The following is a 16,322-nucleotide window of genomic DNA, read 5'->3' as shown; positions in this document are numbered from 1 at the left end:
CATCGTCCCTCTCGCTACCTCGCCCGCCCCCAGCTACGGGCGGCATGGCTCAGGGAGCACCTCAGCATCCGCCGCGTCAATATGGCGTCCTCGCTCCAAGATGCGCGGCCCAGCGGGGCGACCCACCAGGCCACGTGCCAGTGCACGAAGAAAGAAGCTGCCAAGAGATTCCGCGTCCACAAGGAAATGCTCTGGCACTCCCAGCTCCGCTATGCCAGGATTGCTTGCTGCAATAGGGCCATGCGCCGTGTGCCGCGGCGACGCAGGGGCACCACGACCAAGCTCTGCCTCCACGATGACCCATGGTGGCCACGGCGGGCTACCGTGCTTTCACCCCCGAGCTCCGTAGCGTCGCCTGGTCAGGCAAGTTCAAGCCAGACCTGCCTCCGCGCTACGACGGCACCCCAGACCCCGTGGAGTTCCTGTAGCTCTACGAGCTGAGCATCGAGGCGGCCAACGGCGATGAGAAAGTCATGGCGAACTGGTCCCCCATGGCTCTCAAGGATGGCGCACGCTCCTAGCTCCTGAACCAGCCTCCAGGCTCGATCTCCTCCGGGAACGAGATGCGTGACCCCTTCGTCGCCAACTTCCAGGGCGCTCGCGACCGTCCCCCGACCGTGGGTGACCTGCGCCACGTCAGGCAACAACCAGGGGAGACCCTCCAGAAGTACATCCAGCGCTTTAACATAGTTCGTCTCAGGATCTCTATGGTGACGAACAAGGCCATCATCTCTGCGTTCTCCGATGGCATCCGAGACGTCAAGATGAAGGAGGAGCTCGCCATCCACGAGGAGCTGTGCACATCCATGGAGCTGTTCAACCTGGCGACCAAGTGTGTTAGGGCTGTGGAAGGGCGCCTTTCACTTCTCGAGCTCCCGGCTGCCGACCGGAGGAGAAAAAAGCAAAGGCCAAGGACGTGAAGCACAAGGGAGCGGCCGTACTCGCGGCAGAGCCGGACACGAAGCGCAGCAGGGACTAGCCTGAGTCATCCAAGAGCAGCCGACCGTTCTGCGCCTTCCACAACATGCACAGCCACAACACCAACGATTGTCAAGAGCTTAGAGCCATGTGCGACGGATACTTTGGTCGACGCCCCAAGGCTACAGCCGAGGAGGAGGACGTGGCGGAGGACGCTGGGATGACCAGGGCCCACGCCAGGAGTGGCGCGACCAGCCTCATGAGGACTGTCGGTGTCAAAACCGGCGGATCTCGGGTAGGGGGTCACGAACTGTGCGTCTAGGATCGATGGTAACAGGAGATGGGGGACACAATGTTTTACCCAGGTTCGGGCCCTCTCTATGGAGGTAATACCCTACGTCCTGCTTGATTGATCTTGATGGATATGAGTATTACAAGAGTTGATCTACCACTAGATCGTAATGCCTAAATCCTAAAAGTCTAGTCTGGCTATGATTATGAGGATTCGGCCTATCTACGGACCTAGCCCTCTGGTCTATATAGACACAGCAGGGATCTAGGGTTAAACAAGGTTCGTTACAAAGAAAGGAATCGACATATTTGATCACCAACCTTGCCTTTCACGCCAAGGAGAGTCCCGTCCGGACACGGGTGCAGTCTTCGGTCTTCGTATCTTTAGCCCATCAGTCCGGCCCATGACTAATAGGCCGGATGCGCGAGGACCCCTTAGTCCATGACTCTCTCAGTAGCCCCTGAACCTGGCTTCAATGATGAGGTGTCCGGTGCGCAGATTGTCTTCGGCATTGCAAGGCGGGTTCCCCTTTACGAATACTTCAGGATAGTCTTCGTATGAAATGACAATGTTCGGACCTGCAACACAAGTACCACAGCTGAAGAGTATATTATTTCACGAGTCCAATCTGCTGATAATTTTTATAACGTGACATCCCGCTCGCCCGGTTATTTATTTTGAACAGTTTCCTATCCCGCCGTTCCACGTTTTGAGACGTGGTTGTTATTGGCGCGTCATGTCAAAGCAGAGATCATGTCCCCTTATTGCAGGATCCTCATTAATACGAGTGTGGGTAACCCAACCGTTCTGTTGGAAAGATTCCTTAGGAATAGGCAAGTCCTCAGGCTCAGGAGGAGATGTTCAATACCCGGTGCCTTTATAAAGGAACCAAGGGCCGTCTTTTTACGCCAAACCTCTCCTCGGCCTTTCCATCCTCGAGTTCTAGCATCCAAGGTTTAGCTTCATTGCTCCAAGCTTCCCCATCATGTCAAGACCCAGCCCTCAAGGTCGATGGGTGGCTTCCTCCGTTACAGAGGAGGATATTGCAAAGCTTCGGGCGGCCAGATACCTGACCGCGGAGATCCCCCTGAGACTTCCTGCTCAAGGACAGGTTATTCTGACCCCAAATCCGACGAGAGGGTTGTATTCATCTCTCACTTATTCAGAGGGCTAGGGTTCGCTCTCCACCCCTTTGTCCGGGGGCTAATGTTTTATTATGGACTAGATTTTCACGATGTAGCTCCGGATTCCTTCCTCCAGGTCTCGTCGTTTATCATCATGTGCGAGGCCCTCCTCAGAATCCCCCCACACTTCGGCCTATGGCTTAAGACTTTTAATGTGAAGCTTAAGGTAGTCGACGGGGAACAGGCGGAGTGTGGCGGCGTTGTAGTAAGCAAGCTTACCAACACTCTTTGGCCGAATGGCCCTTTCACCGAAACTTCCAACCAGTGGCAGCGAGAGTGGTTTTACGTCACGGAACCACGCAGTACCAAGTGGGTAGCTATACCTGCATTCCGTGCTGGCCCCCCATTACAGCTGGCATCATGGATTAATAAGGGGCTGGACTGGGGATCAGTAGATGAAGTGCAGACTCTACAGAGCCGCATCCGAACCCTCCTTGAGAAAGACATCGATCTTGTCGATGTGATTCAAGTAATGCTAGTCCGCCGAATTCTGCCGTGCCAGCGTAGGACCCTCCGCCTGTGGGAGTTTAATCCAGAAGGACCACGAACCCTCCAACACTTCTTCGGCATTACGCACAAGGGGATGTGGAAGTTTTTTTGGAAACGAAAACATTGGCCGGACACCACTGAGGACGTCGGCCTCGACTACAACCGTCCAGATACCCCGGTAAGCACTTGACTTCCGAACACTTTGTATTTAAGTATGCAGTAATACATTACTGAGCAAACTATCTTCTTCCAGGGATGGATAAAGAAAGCGGAACTAATTAGGTGTTCGGCCCCCCTTCCCGAAGGCTCAGCAGATCCCGTGTTAACAAGGATGCTGGCCCCGGTGCCATACCAGATGCCCGTGAAGGAGAGAAATACGGAGAGTAGGAGGACCAAAGACGGTCTCCATCCCGAAGGTATATCAGACATTGTGTCCGGGGGAATCAAGGTTCCATCGTCCGAAGACAAAAATGAAGGGGAAGTCAACATCTTTTCCCCCTACGGAAAGAAAAGGGCTGCCTCCAAAGATTGGGAGGAAAGGGCTCCTAAGCGAGGCAAGATGCCTCTGACGGGTGGCCCGGGCTTGGAGGATGACGTCATCGCGTAGTCCCATGACGAGGACAAGCCTCAGGCCAAATCGTAAGTGAATAAGGGTGTTTTAAACATGTCGTGTTCCTTTCTTTGAACGTCTAAAATATATGTTTTTTGCAGTTCGGAACGCAGTCTTGTTCAACAATCCTCTTCCTCGGGGGACCTTCTACCGGGGATGATGGAAAGCGAGACGCCTCCACCAGTCTCCTTGACGAATAGGGCGGACGACTTTGAGGTGTCGTCGTGGAGGGTCTCCCCCGATCAACAGGTGGTGCGAGGTATGATGAAGACACTACCCGAAGGTGATACTTCGGTGGCCCAGTGTCTGGAGACCAACAATGGAGGTCCCGAGCAGTCTGGTCCAGAGCTGGATACGATTAAACGAATTCCTTCAAAGGGAGGTTGTGCTCCTTCGGCAGCTTTCGGGGACCCAGAGGCACCAGATATATTGACGAACATGCTGCGGCAGGCATCCGTCTCAGAGGAACATCGTACCTTGATGGGCACGGTGGTTGAAAAGGTCCTGTCCGTGAAAAGCGGATTGAATGAGGCCTTCGTGAGCCTGCCGAGAGGCTTCAAGGTTTGTACTGTAATATGTTTAATTGTGTTTTATTCACGAAATACACCTATGTATAGATAGTAGCCCCAGAGACTCTGATTGGCTTCCCAAGGGAGGCGATGAGAGGATCAAAAGATATGCCCAGGCAATAATCTGATTAGTTGGAACACAGGTTGTGACCTCCCCGATAACTGCCCGGACTATAGAAGTTGTGGATTTGCAACACAAGATTGATGAGGCGGATAATTATATCATGCTTATCAACAGGTGACTTGACGAGGTGCAAGCCATGTATTTGGGGCAGCCATATTATGCACGTGTGTACAATATAAGCATGATGCGGAAATTTGTGTAACAAGATGTACATATCTGCAGATGGTGCTGCCGCGGTCGAGATTCTTCGAGCTGAGCTAGTTTGGGCCAAGGAGCAAGCCCGGATTAGCAATGCGGCTGTCGAAAAGGCATCTACCGAGTTAAAGGCCGAACAGGGTGCTCGGCACCAATACGAGGAGAAAATATCCTTGATGATGCTTGAACTAAAGGAGGCCGCTAGCCGTTGCGGATTTCTTGAGAGGGATAATAAAGCCAAAATGGTTGATCTTGACAAGGCCTTACAAGAGGCAAGAGAAGCCCGATCCGAATCTAGATCAGCCCGGGAAGAGATCCGGCAAGCTGGGGAGATCGCGGCTGGTAAGCCCTTTTATTGCAAACTAAGTTTGGCGATCTGAATTATGCCCCGCTTAATTAAGTGTGGAGTTCTCCAGATGCTTTGTCGGATTTGCCGAAGAGTGCTTCTGATGTGGCGCTTTTCTGGTCGCAATTTGGTGCGTCAAAGCACCCATTGTTGCTGAACGAGTAGATGACCCAATGGGCAGAATTGCACCGGATATCCGATGCTGCCATGAAAGACGTCGTAGTCCGGCTATGGCCGACCGAGCCAATTCTGGATAGTTATTTTGGTTTTGTGCCGCGACTTCCTGCCGCGGTGCCACGCATCGACGCCGTTAAGCGATCAACGTGCATTGAAGGTGCACAGATGGCCTTTGCCTGCGTGAAAACATACTAGACGAAGATGAAGGCCATCGATGTTGCAGCGAAGGGTCTATCGGCGTTCTAGGAAAGGGGGTCCCCTTACTTTCCTGCCTGCGGCCCATGGCGTGGTTGTGCTGGCAGGTCTATGCGGCCCATCTTCATCGACAAGGCATTCAAGACCCTCGCGAGGGGCCAAGCCTCGCGAGGCGGACGACACAAGACCTCCTCAGGAGCGGCCTCCGGGCAGGCTCGCGAAGGGCGAAGAGATAAAGGCAAGGCAAACCTCGCGAGGTCCTCGTGACGTGGGCCATGACGAACGAGGCCCGGCGGGCGCCAGGCGGGTGACAACGCGCGCAGTGTCCTTGCTTCCTCTTTGGTGCCAAGGGGGCAAGCGTAGGCGCGGAGTACCGAGGCATCAAGCAAAGGTTTCCATATTGGTGCAACGAGACCAAGACCAGAAGGATGGCAGGACGGAGGTCACCATGGAGCCCAAGATGGCGTCATCACGAGAACCTTTGGCAGGCGAAGACCACCTTTTCTCAGGATAACTTGTACTAGCTGTCCCCTTTCGAATTGGTCGTTGTTGGCCCCCTTCCCGCTCAATATTTTGGGAGAGGACCAGGGCCTATATAAGTAGAACTAGCCACCACAGTAGGGGGGGACGGACCTGATCACAAATCGAGAGCGGATCCAAGATCAACTCACCCACACAAGTTCACCAAGCACAAGAACACCTCAACCTCAGGAGGCTGTTCTTCCCTTTGTACTGTTCATCATCAGCCCAAGAGGTAATCCACCACCACCACACTGGAGTAGGGTATTACACCACAACGGTGGCCCGAACCAGTATAAATCTTGTGTGTTTCTATGTTGTGAGTTTGTCGAGTTCATCCGCAAGATCTTAGAGAGCTAGGGCGTGGATCGATTGGGAGAAAGCCTTCGCGCGCACCCTAGTGTTTGAACCTCAAGGGTTTGCCGGAACCTGTAATCTGACATTTGGCGCGCCAGGTAGGGGTGCGCCGGAGTCTCTTCCCCACCAATCAACCCGCCGACGCTCCGCGGCCCTGATGTCCGGCTACCCAAGGGCCGACTATGACCGATGGGCAACTTGGCCAGTGCCACCTGCCCACGAATACCTCAACCCCTCGCTCCAGGCGGTGCGAGCACCGCCTAACGCTGCAGGGCGCGGGCGGCGCGGCCAGGCATCATCCACCCTCACTCCACGACAAGCGCGAGCCGCTGCAAGGGCCGCAAGCCACGCCGCAACAATGATGCCACACACCCGGCGGGAGCAGGCGAACATGCGGGCCACGCTCACGGTGGCGTGGGAGTTGCTGTGGTGCCGGCTGATGGAGAGCGGACGCGACACACTGCTGGAACGTGTCGCTGAGCTGCTGGATGCAGCGGCGTCAGGAGCGCCGCCTTTCTGCTATCTGCTTCCTTCCCGAGCCGCTACCGAACCTCATGACGGGCCTCGCCGTGACCGTGCACCCTCGGGTGCGCCTGGGGGCTTCGTCGACACCAGGACAGCCGGCGGCACCAGGGGCCCCATTGCCCCTGCACTGCCTTTGATGAGCGTGGGCACGAGCGTTGCCCCCCATGGCCTCGCGAGGCATCGCGCTATCATCCTCAGGACGTCGCGCTAGGTCGGGTAACGTGGAGTGTGGGGCACTACGGCGAGGTGTTTGGGGTGACAGCCCCAGAAGCCTATGTGTCCCGCATGATGAACCAGGAGTATGCGCCAGAGGACGACCCTGGCTCGTTTCTCGGGCCAGGTTGGGAGGAGGAGGCATTAGGAGCTGAAGCCTTCCAAGAGCCGCCAGAGAGCCCCGCCAACCGCGCCGTCGACAACAGATACATGGTACCACTAATCCCTCAGGAGCAAGCTTACGCTAACCATGAGTCACCGATGAACCAGGCCACGGCGCCGAACGGTAGCTCCGGCATGGCGATGCCCGCCCCGACAGGAGAGACCTGCTGGGGGCTGCGCGGAAGGGGCCAGGAGCAAGGCCCCTCCCCGTGTCGCGTGGAGCAAGGCAACGCCCGAAGGTAGGCCCTCTGCCGGGGTGGCAGCCATGACCTTTCCCCCGGCAGAGGACCCGTGGTCGCCGAGGGCACCGCTGGCATCCCCTCTGCCCTCGTTGGGCCGTCCCGGTTTTCGGTCGTCCCAACGGTGGTAGGGGGTGGCGCAAGGCGGGGCCCTTGCCTGGTGATATGAAGCAAGGCCGGTACCTGTGAAGCAAGGCCCAGTGCCTGTGAAGATCACCGCCCGTGACACTCTCACTTAATAATGACTGGGGCTGCACACACCCCGGAGTCTTCGGAGAGCCGCCCTCGGGCCTCGAGGGCTCCCTCCCATGCCTAGTGGCAGCACTTAGAGCATGCTTGGATACGTTTTAGTCCCATGACTAAAAGTAGTGGGACTAAAACTTGCTAGTCTCACCCATGCTTGGATCCAAGTACTAAAGAGACTAAAATCTAGTTATTGAGCATTTATTATCCTCCAAACCCTCCAATCCAGAACTAAGGAGAGGAATTAAATGAGGAGAGAGAGAGCTAATACATATTTTAGTAGGTTTCCCATGGCTAAAAGATTTTAGCCTCAAGACTAGTCCTAGCCTCTCTTTAGTCAGGGGTGCTTGGAACTTTAGCCTCTAAAAGAGACTATTTTTAGTCAGACTAAAAATAGTCCCTTGTATCCAAGCACCCTCTTAGCTCCGCGCTGGTGAGAAGACATCGAAGACTAGACTAGGCGCCGGACACGGCCAGTTGCTTTGGATCTCTTTTCTGTAACCCTGCCTTCTGCATTTGGATTTAAGTTGAAGTCGAATTTTCATTTGATGCGCGCGGGGGGGGGATGCTTTTTCTCGTTCGAGTTATTTCTCGTAGTCTCGTTCTTGCCTTATTTCGGAGTTCGCGCCAGTCGCTCCCCCATTGCGAGCCGGGCTGGGCACGAAGCACACTTGCCACGCACTCACCAAGCCGTGGCTGGCACTTGCTTATCACACGGCCCCCTCGGGCGTATCGATGAACTCATTAGGAGCTCCTCAAAACCCGCAATCTCTCGGGCCAGTTTTGGGCTCGACCAAGCTAAGGTAAGCCGCAACAACGACCTTGCCCCGGCATGCAAAGACGCATACTCAATTTAGCATGGAAGGATAAAAGCTGCGATTGTTTACATGAGGGGCTCCCCCTCTCAAAATGCTTTTATAGTCTTCCAGGGCCACGCCCAAGTTTTTACAGGATAAATAACAGGGAAACAAGGAATCAGCCGGATACGTCGCTCGCCGCGTCCCTGATGTCATCTTCAGACGCGCCGCTGGCGTCACTGTCACCATCATTGGCGTTGCCTCCACCTTCACCGGCGTTAACGTCGCCGTCATCAACCATGTCGCCTTCGTCCGCCGCAACCACAACCCCGTCATTGTCAGAAGAGAAGGCCCTTACCAGCGCATCCACGTGGTCTTCAACCCATCGCGCCAAGTCACCTTGGATGGCTTCCGGCACGGGAGCAATAGCGGCGTCAAAATCAAAGTTGAGATCAATGTTCCGAAGGTGGCTCAAGACACAGGAGAACACGCGCCCAAGCAGACTACGACTTCTCTCTTCCACAAGTTGGCGAGCCATATTAGACCGGGCTTCCAGGCACGTCACCACGTTGGTGAAGAAGGTCAGGTGACTGGCGTAGTCATCCGAGTGGGGGGGGGGTGCATTCTCGTCACAGATGAAGCCCAGGGCAGTATTAGCCCTATTCCGGAGGCCCTGAAGCATGGGGGAGTGCTCGCGCTCCAGCGTCCGCCATTGAAGCACTTCCTCCCTGTTTAGCCGCGCGACAGCCTCGGCATCATCAACCCGTCTCTGAAGAGAAAGCAGCTCGGCGCGGGCGGAGGCCAAGTCCTCCTGCGCCATGACCAAGGCGGCGGCCGTGGCCTCCTCACACCTCTCCACCTCATCTAACCTGGGCCTGAGAGCAGCGGCCCTGCCCGCTGCCTCAGTTCCTGCAAGCTTTAGCTTCAGGACGTGCCGACCTTCAAGATACGCGGGAATCTCGGCCACCCGGCGGTCAACTTCCTCCTGGACCTTGGCCTCGCGAGCCCCAACGGCATCTTTCGCTTGGGCAACATGACGCTCCCTCATCTCCAGTTGCTCAAGCTGGAGGCTATGCTCCACGGCTTCTAGAGCCAACGCCTCCTCGCGCTTCCGGACCTCATCTTCCTCGGTAGGCGTCCCCCTCAGCGATGCGAGGGCGGCTTTGTGCGCCTCCACTTGCTGCTCGAGGGACGCGCCCCAAGCATGGATCTCCCACGCGCGCTTCTCCGCAGCCTCGCGACGGCGGTCGGCTTCACGAGCCTCCTCCAGAGCTTGGGAGCAGGCCTCATGGGAGGCCGCGAGGGAGGCCTCGGCCTTCATGTTTTCTAGCTCGCGCTAGTGGCGCCCGAGGTTGATGGCCACTTTCAGCCTGTGCCACTCATCCGCCAACCGAAGACCCTCAGCCTCAATGCGCGCGTCGACACCCTCAAGTTCTTCGCCAAGTCGGTTCATCGTGTCCGTCGTCTCCTGGAAGACCTCATGACGAACGATGCTCCGCTCGTGCTCGAACTCAAGCACACGGCCATCTTGCCCTCCGCCACGGGTGCTGTGGGCGGCGCCCGGCACGGTGCACCCCCTCTCAGCAGGGGGCTGGGGGCTGGCGCGGCCCCAGGCGCCAGCCGGCCCTCGCGAGGGGCCCGAACCAAACAAGGCCCGCTGCTTGAAGAAGACCCCAGGGTCGAGGCCAGCCAACTGCCGACCGTGACCAGGGGAGGAGCCCTTGGCACGCCTGCTACGCTTCGAGCGAGGCTGCGAAGGAAGGACGGTGAAGGCGCAAGCTCGGGGCGCCTTGATGACGGACCAACTCCCACAGCTGACCCCGCGCTGTGGGCAACACCCGAGCCTGCATCGCTGGGGCTTGGCGGGTGCGACGGGACGAGAGGGAGCTGCTTCTCAGGAGATTTCACGACCTTGGCAGAAGGGGTCCTGAGGGGATAATCGTCAGGAAAGGAAGGTGGGACACAGAAGATCACCAAGATAAGGTACTTACTCGTCGGCGGCGATGTACTTTCGTCGCTTCAACGGCCCAAAAATACTGCTGCCGCTCGGAGATCCTTTCCTCTTGCGGAGCTCCTCGAAGTCCATGCAAAGCCGACCGAAGCGCTGAACGTGGCGGCCAGTACAAGGTGCAGCCGGAGAAGTGCTCGGGAGAATGACTTTAGGGGTGCCTGGCTACAGAGAACAGTCGGGCGCCGTCTCACCGCGACCTCCTGAGGCCTCTGGAGTTCCAGCCTCGGTAGCCGCGTGCTACATCGCCTTAGCGACCGGTGTCCCAGAATCATGGGATCCTGAGGACGACACCTCACGAGCCCGAGGCGGCGTCCGCACATTAGCACTCGTGCCGCTAGACTCCGGTGGCGCTCGTCCCTCTACACCCACATTCGGGACGAGCTCGGCGCTAGCAACAAAGAGGGGAACCACGCTAGCAGGGTTCTCGCGGGACCCCACCAGGCCGTCCGGATGCAGCCCCCACTCGTCAAAGGAAGGCATGCTCCCCGCGAATTCAGCCTTGTTCCCGTAGCGGTACAGCAGACAGTTCTTCCCAGGCAAGTCATCCAGCGAAGGGATACAAGACCTTAAGCATCGTTTGCCATGTCCCAAGGGGAAGCCCGAACTCCTGAAACCTCATATGGTCCTGACTGATGAGCAAGGTCCACATCGGGCGAGAATGGCGTTGAAGCGGAGCAACCCGGCGCCTAACGAACTCCTTCACCAGCATCGGCGCGGTCATGCCGCGGTCCTTCACCATCCTTAGCCTGAGCCAGACGGGGACAAGATGGGGGCTCGCGAGCCTCTCATGGCCCCAGCCGGAGTGGGGAACGACAGACTCTAACGAGGCGTGGAGCAGAGGGCTGAGCACACCGGCGTTGAAAAATACCCACCGTGTCCGAAACTCGCTCGTAGATGGAGGAAGCTCGAAGTAGATCCCCGTGCCTGCCGTCGCGGCCACGGCTTGGAAGCTCATGCACCACGAGCTTTGTCGGGGATCGGTCAGATGCAATGAGAAGAAATGGAGGAGAAGGGCCACAGAAGGAGCGATGCCCACCATGGCCTCGCACAAAAAGGCGAAGACGGCGAGGAGAGTCACGGATTGGGGGTCGAGATGCAGCATATGAATCTGGTAGTGTTCAAGCACCACGTTGAAGAAGGCAGAGAAAGGGGGAATCAGGCCCGCCCAAAGGGCATCAATAAAGATTGGGACCTCGGTGACCGTCCGAGCGATGCGAGCACGAGAGGCAGGCCAAGCCACCATCTCCCCCCACTCGCTGAAACTAGTGGAGAGCATGGGATGCACCTTGTACATGGCCTCGTTGTTGAGCACCAAGGATTGGTCGACTGCAGGCTCGATGGCTGGAGGCGCACTTGGCGGAGACAACGGCTTCTTCCCCTTGTCTGCTTGTTTCGGCGCCATGGCGATGAAGCAGGCGGAGTGCAGGTCAGATTGGAGAGGAGGGGCAGAGTCTCGAGGAAGCAGAAGGACTGTGGAAGCAAGGCATGGGCAATGGGAGAATAACTATGTAGATTGTGAGGGCCGCATAGCCAGGCAGATTCAAAAGCAGCGTGGGGAAGCAGAGACGCCCACGTCCAATCAACCGCCACGCATCAACCGAGGCCGCAGGCTTTTGGGGCCCACAGCGCTCCGCGCTTGACCCTTTGGCTTTGCCTCGAAGCCACGCCCGAGTGCGCCTTGGGCCCGGGGGCTACTTTCGGCATTTTGGGAATGGGGGTCCCTAGACTTGCCTGCCTGCGGCCCACGGCGTGGTTGGGCTGGCAGGTCTGTAAGGCCCATCTTCATCGACAAGGCATTCAAGACCCTCGCGAGGGGCCAAGCCTCGCGAGGCGGACGACGCAAGACCTCCTCCGAAGCGGCCTCGCTGGGCAGGCTCGCGAGGGGCAGAGAGTCAAGGCAAGGCAAACCTCGTGAGATCCTCGTGACGTGGGCCATGACGAACGAGGCCAGGCGGGCGCCAGCGCGCGTAATGTCCTTGCTTCCTCCTTGGTGCCAAGGGGGCAAGCACAGGCGCGGAGTACCGAGGCTTCGAGCAAACGTTTCCATATTGGTGCAACGAGACCAACACCAGAAGGACGGTAGGACGGAGGTCACCACGGAGCCCAAGACGGTGTCATCACCAGAACCTTTGGCAGGCGAAGACCACCTTTTATCAGGATAACTTGTACTAGTTGTCCCCTTTCAAGTTGGCCATTGTTGGCTCCCTTCCAGCTCAATATTTGGGGAGAGGACCAGGGCTTATATAAGTAGAACTAGCCACCACAGTAGGGGCGATGGACCTGATCACAAATCGAGAGCGGATCCAAGATCATCTCACCCACACAAGTTCACCAAGCACAAGAACACCTCAACCTCAGGAGGCTGTTCTTCCCTTTGTATTGTTCATCACCAGCCCAAGAGGCAATCCACCACCACCAAACTAGAGTAGGGTATTACACCACAACGGTGGCCCAAACTAGTATAAATCTTGTGTCTTTCTGTGTTGTGAGTTCGTCAAGTTCGTCCGCAAGATCTCAGAGAGCTAGGGCGTGGATCGATAGGGAGAAAGCCTTCACACGCACCCCAGTGATCGAACCTGAAGGGTTTGTCGGAACCCGTAATCTGACAGGGTCCACCCAAGGGCAAGGACCATCACGCACCAGAGCATTATTTCGAAGATGTCTTGGAGGCTGCCCAGTTGATAGAGGGTCAGTGCTCGAAAGATAAGATATTCGAGTGAGATGTATTGACATTGTGAAAGACAATATTATGAAATAATAAAGTGTATTTTAGAGTTTCTTAAAAGCTTTGAATCCTCCTGTGTGGCCATTTTTATATAATATGAAAGATTTCCAGTCGTCGGCTTCAGCCCCCTCATAGGAAATACGGGGGTGTTCGGAAAAGCAATTGATCACTCTTAACCCAACGTCTTGGTCCAAAAAGGAGGTGTCAATGCGGTGAACTAGGCAATCGGACTATAGGGCGTTAACACTTTCATTAGGCATAGGAGTTTTATGGTGGATCTATGATATAGATCATGGTATGTACGCGGCTATCCTAATGCGGTGCGTTACATGTATGACCCGAAAGAAGGTCCTTCATATAATACGGGGGAATCTCAAAGGATCCCGTTGAGTCGTCGAGCGGTTGACCAGCTCTCGCCGCATCATGACAGTCAGTTGTTGGCTTTCTCAACTGAGGTGTTTGACCAGGTGAACCAGAAACACAATCGCACTAGTTCTCCCTTTACTACCCTAGCCGATAGAGCAGAACGTAAGGTAGCAAGCACAGGAGCCGGGCAACCCAACTATTGACCCAAGACATGATTCGGAGCTGATGCATATAAGGTCGAACTCACGACACCGAAGTATGCTATGAAGCTGTTTGGACATTGTTGGCAACTCATTTTGTTCCAATGTCAAGCCCCTGGCAAGGTACGCCGAGGTTGGTGTGTGAAACAACAAAAAGGAGCAAAATTCGGTTCTTTATATAAAAGTGAATACCAGATATAGAGTATGTTCACTAGAACCTAACTGACATGCCAATTGTCATTTTATAGATAATAACGCCACAACCCTGGCTATTTGACATGCCAAGGGTCGACGGCTGAGGAAACAGGCACTTTACAGGCTCGAAAATTAGGGAGTCCGGTCTACAAAAAGTTATTTTGGACTTCGTGTCACACATCTGCGCCGCCTTTCCTCGATGAAGGAGCTCCTTAACAAGAGTAGCCTTTGAGTGAATTTATGAACCCGGACTCTGATACAGTCCATGAGATGACCAGCCTTTGCGCTACCTGTGGTGAAGGATGATGGAAAAAGAAAGAGTAATGTAAAAAAGGAAAAAGTAAGTAGGTTATGAGAGTACTTGTAGGCCCGTCCATGTTGTGCTTCCGTCGATGCCCAGGCTATTTTAAGTGCATAGTTATGTATGCGTGGTACACATTTCGCAGGTATATGAGGCGGACGGCGGAAGCCGAACTACTAGTCCTGCTCCAAAGTTAGTCAATCCTGTTGAATGGAGACCGGTGGCTTATCGACCAACAAGGTATGCGGTTTAATGAGACCGCTTTGTACTTCGGCTGAGGTCGCCGTCGTGTGATCCTCAGTCCGGAGGGAGTGTCTCTCCAGCTCCCCTGTAGAGTTGTGTGTCACGTATACCATGTTCACTATTTTCACTCCGAGGGGAAATTGCTTCTAACCCCCGGAATTTGGTTGGTGAGCCTCTTCGTCATCGCTGTCGCCTGGCGGCCTTCTCCCCTTGTGTTCGGTATTGAGCTTGCCGGCCTGCTTGAAGACCCAACAGCTTCTGTTGGTATGATTGGCTAGTTTGTTGGGGTGGCCATGAATCTGGCAGGGCCGGTCCAATATCTTGTCCAAATTGGATGGTCAATCTCTATTTGCCTTAAATGGCTTCTTCCGTTGACCGGATCTGGGGCCGCTGAATCCGGCGTTAACCGCTGTGTCATGCGTTATTTTGTTATCATTGCGGCATTTGTATTTGTTGCGTCGTGGTTTGCCATTGTTGTCCCAGACTTCCGAAGTGCCCGGATCGCTGGCGTTTTTGCTTCTACGAGCGAGCCAGCTATCTTCTCCCGCGCAAAACGGGTCATCAGAGCGGTAAGGGCTGGCATGTATATTGGTTTTTGTTGACCGATGTGGCGAGCGAGCCATTCGTCCTGGACACTGTGTTTGAAGGCCGCTAGGGCTTCCGAGTCCGGACAGTCGACGATTTAGTTCTTTTTAACTAAGAACCTAGTCCAGAGCTTCCTGGCTGACTCTCCGGGTTGCTAGACAATGTGACTTAACTCATCGCCATCTGGTGGCTGGACATATGTACCTTGGAAGTTGTCAAGAAAGGCCTCTTCCAAGTCCTCCCAGCCGCCAATAGAATTTTTGGGCAGGCTGTTTAGCCAGTGCCGAGCTGGACCTTTGAGTTTTAAAGGAAGGTATTTGATGGCGTGGAGGTCATCTCCACGAGCCATATGAATGTGGAGAATAAAGTCCTCGATCCACACCATGGGGTCAGTTTTTCCATCGTATGATTCGATATTTACGGGTTTAAACCCTTCAGGCAATTTGTGATCCATTACTTCATCAGTGAAGCAAAGAGGGTGTGCGGCGCCTCTATATCGAGCCGCATCGCGACGTAGCTCTGATGGAGTCCGTCTGCAGTGTTCGGCCTATGCATGACTAGGTTTTTCACGTCCGAACAGGTGACCATCATCGTGTGTTGGGGCACGTCCTCACGATCCGTAGATCGATTTGGTATGTCCTGCTTTATTGTTCAGGTTATGTCGAAGGTCATATGTATGATTGTGAGCTGATTTACCTCTGCCTTTGCGATGAGGCGGGGCGGGCTGGTGTTCGGCTTGAGTTGCCGCTTTGTCCCGGCCACGTGGTGGTCGGTCAGCCGCATTGCGCGATGGTGGTATGTGCTCCGGCGCCTCGTCGTCGAACTGAGATAGTAATTTGCGCTTCGGGTAGCTTTTGGCCGGGCGCTTGAGGTCGTATTCTTCGGCTACTAGGACGTCAGTCCATTTATTATTGAGCAGATCTTGGTCAGCTTGAAGTTGCTGCTGCTTCTTTTTCAGGCTCCTTGCAATGGCTATTAGCTGGCGCTTGAAGCGGTCCTGCTCAAGAGGTTCCTCAGGCACAATGAAATCCTCGGTGCCGAGGCTCGCCTCATCCTCGGAGAGTGGAAGATAGTTACTGTTCTCCGAGTCCTCGTGCCTGGCCTATTTACCAGGCCTGATCTGCCCATCTTCCCGTTCATCATGTTCGGTAGTTGCGTTAACGGGGTCTTCATTGTCTTCGGCACCTTCCGGAGTGTTATCTTCTCCTGTGCTGGTGTTGCTATCTTTACTGCGGCGTGACTTAGAGCAGTGCGGCTGACGCCGGAGTTTCGATTTTACCTCAGGAGGTTTATCCTCAACTGGATCTTCTTTGTCATCGCCGCTGTTCTCTTTTGGTGCATCCACCGTGTATACATCGTACGAGGAAGTGGCCGTCCAACGTCCGGTGAATGGTGGGTCCTGGGCCTCTTCTTCTCCAGCATCATCGTCCATACTGTCGATGTCATCGGAGCCTTAATTGAGCATGTCAGTTGAGTCTTCGACAGTGGCTATAAAGTGGGTGGTGGGTGGGGAGCGAAATCCCCTGTCATCTGATTCTAGTT

The sequence above is a fragment of the Triticum dicoccoides genome, chromosome 1A, assembly GCF_002162155.2.
Source record: "Triticum dicoccoides isolate Atlit2015 ecotype Zavitan chromosome 1A, WEW_v2.0, whole genome shotgun sequence".
NCBI classification, from domain to species: Eukaryota; Viridiplantae; Streptophyta; class Magnoliopsida; order Poales; family Poaceae; genus Triticum; species Triticum dicoccoides.
This window is presented reverse-complemented; position numbering follows the sequence as displayed.